Source organism: Schistocerca nitens, chromosome 3 (assembly GCF_023898315.1).
Source record: "Schistocerca nitens isolate TAMUIC-IGC-003100 chromosome 3, iqSchNite1.1, whole genome shotgun sequence".
Classification (NCBI taxonomy): Eukaryota; Metazoa; Arthropoda; class Insecta; order Orthoptera; family Acrididae; genus Schistocerca; species Schistocerca nitens.
The window spans coordinates 845,116,906-845,120,031 of record NC_064616.1 but is presented as its reverse complement, the minus strand read 5'-3'; the positions used below and the strand labels follow the sequence as shown (position 1 = coordinate 845,120,031).

At 49.2% G+C, this 3,126-nt stretch overlaps 1 pseudogene; it reads left to right on the top strand.

Annotated features, from left to right (window-relative positions):
* Positions 1-263: 263 nt before the first annotated feature.
* LOC126250541 (5S ribosomal RNA) lies at positions 264-382 on the top strand (annotated as a pseudogene).
* Positions 383-3,126: the final 2,744 nt, after the last annotated feature.

Genomic DNA, 3,126 nt, shown 5'->3' with positions numbered 1-3,126 from the left:
GGCCCCACACCCCAGGGAAACTACCCGGTACTCGTTTGATAGCAGTCTGGGTGCACCAGTAGTAGTCCTGGAGGAACCAGAACGAGTCCCCTTCCCCGCACCTCCAGTGCCGGAGTGTAGTGCTCTGCCCGCTAGACAACGACACCCACGAAGTAGAATTGTAGGAAAAGAAAACTACCGACAAAAGCATTTTCTAGAGAGAGTATTTTTTATGACAGAATGGTCTTTACTTTTACAATATGTACAGGCGTAACCACAAACGGGGCAACGGCCTTGCCGCAGTGGATATACCGGTTCCCGCCAGATCACCGAAGTTAAGCACAGTCGGGCGTGGCCGGCACTTGGATGGGTGACCATCCGGGGCCGTCATGAGCTGTTGCCATTTTTCGGGGCGCACCCAGCCTCGTGATGCCAACTGAGGTGCTACTCGACCGACTAGTAGCGGCTCCGGTCAACGAAAACCATCATAACGACGGGGAGTGCGGTGTGCTGACCACACGCCCCTCCTATCCGCACCTTCAGCTGATGACATGGCGGTCGGATGATCCCGATGGGCCACTTGTGGCCTGAGGACGGAGTGCTTTAACCACAAACGCCGGCACGAAGATGCGGAATGCAAGACCAGAGAAGGCGGTGAGGAAACGGCGGCCAATGGTACGCGGAATTGAACCATGGTGCGCCAGGGCGCCCCCTGCAAGATGTGAATAAAAGCGACGCTCCAGCTAGCCTCGGCCGCGCAGATCGCCACCGGATCGCAGACGGTAGCTATCTGTGACGTGCCAACTGGCAGAAACTTTGTGTATAGCAAGAACTTTACTGTTTTCGTGTCACCACTTGCTAGCGACATTTGATGTATCTCCAAAGTTAAGCATTGTCAATTGCTTTCTAGAAATAAAACTACTAATGTTATTTGTTTGAAATTGTTGTATAGCATTCCGAGAACGCTGCATCCCGTAGGCACCCTATCAGCGACGAGTGGGTAAGACCCCACAGCATACGCTTCTCACATGACGTTTAGAATTTTTGTTATAGTGCAAACCTGCAGTTCTTATTTCTTCATGTCAGCCTAAAAACACAGACATGTCCACTACCATGGTGTTTAAACAAACAAACGGTCCATTCACTTTATTGCGACCACCGCCTATTTTCGATGTCATCGTGCTATAACCATTCACGGACGGCAGGTGTCAGCGCTACCAGTGGATGGTATGTAAAGCGTGTCGGGGTGGGGGACGCGGAAAACAGTTCAGTCGTTGTCGTAATGCGGCAACGGAGCGATTTATATGACGTCCAAAAGGGAATGATCATTGGCTATGGAGCCAAAGGTGGAAACATTTCCGAAACGAATACGTTTTTAAACTGATGCGTGCCGCCATGGTTAAAGTACACCGTGTATGGAAAAATGGCGCTATCCAAAACCAGTGCCGAGACAGTTGTGGTGCATCACGGCCCATAGATGACAGGGTTGAATGATGGCTGCGGAGATGTGTACGACCGAATAGACGTGCAACTGCTTGGCAAGTGACCGCCAAGAAGAACCAGTGGGCTACCAACGGTGTCTCCTCTATGACTGTGCAGTGAAAACTGCTGCATATGAGTCTCCACAGCTTGCGCCTAATTCATACACTGCTGGCCATTAAAATTGCTTCACCAAGAAGAAATACAGATGATAAACGGGTATTCATTGGACAAATATATTATACTAGAACTGACATGTTATTTCATTTTCACGCAATTTGGCTGCATAGGTCCTGAGAAATCAGTACCCAGAACAGCCACCTCTGGCCGTAATCACGGCCTTGATACGCCTGGGCATTGAGTCAAACAGAGCTTGGATGGCGTGTACAGGTACAGCTGCCCATGCAGCTTCAACACGATACCACAGTTCATCAGGTGTAGTGACTGGTGTATTGTGACGAGCCAGTTGCTCTGTCACCATTCATCAGACGTTTTCAATTGGTGAGAGATCTGGAGAATGTGCTGGCCAGGGAAGCAGTCGAACATTTTCTGTATCCAGAAAGGTCTGTACAGTTCAAAAAAAATGGTTCAAATGGCTCTGAGCACTATGGGACTTAACGTCTGAGGTCATCAGTCCCCTAGAACTTAGAACTACTTAAACCTAATTAACCTAAGGACATCACAAACATCCATGCCCGCGGCAGGATTTGAACCTGCGACCGTAGCTGTCGCGCGGTTCCGGACTGAAGCGCCTAGAACCTCTCGGCCACCGTGGCCGGCATACACGCTTCCAATGTGCGTTCACCGCGGTGTCGCCAAACGCGGATGTGACCATCATGATGCTGTAAACAGATTCATCCGAAAAAATGACTATTTGCCATTCGTACACCCAGGTTCGTCGTTGAGTACACCATCGTAGGCGCTCCAGCCTGTGATGCAGCATCAAAGGTAACCGCAGCCATGGTCTCCGAACTGATAGTCCATTGTGCTGCAAACGTCGTCGAACTGTTCGTGCAGATGGTTGTTGTCTTGCAAACGTCCCCATCTGTTGACTCAGGGATCGAGACGTGGCTGCACGATCCGTTACAGCCATGCGGATAAGATGCTTGTCATCTCGACTGCTAGTGATACGAGTCCATTCGGATCCAGCACGGCGTTCCGTATTACCCTCCTGAACCCACCGATTCCATATTCTGCTAACAGTCATTGGATCTCGACGAACGGCTGTTTTTGTATGAGAAATCGGTCGGAAACTTTCCTCATGTCATCACGTTGTAGGTGTCGCCATTAATTCTCCTCCTATTCCTGGTATACAGTGAAAATGGTTTGTCCGTGGTAGCAACACACATTCCATAGTTCCTGTTTGGAATAACACCAACTGCAACTGTACGAAAACATATTATGTCCCTTTCATTATACGACTCCAATCCTGCAAGTGCAGACTCGCCTCCTCGAAGTATTGCGACTGTTAACCAGGAATTTCCACTAACTGCCTCTGTAGTAGTACAAGAGAATTGAATCTTGCAACCTACAAAGGTAATGGGCCCTTGTAGTAACTCTTGTTGTCCAGTTTCATTTGGAGTTATTGAAAAGCTATCAACACTCTTGTACACTGGCATTCTGCTCCTTCTTCTATAAATCCTCCTGTACGGCATGGCTGTGTGTATC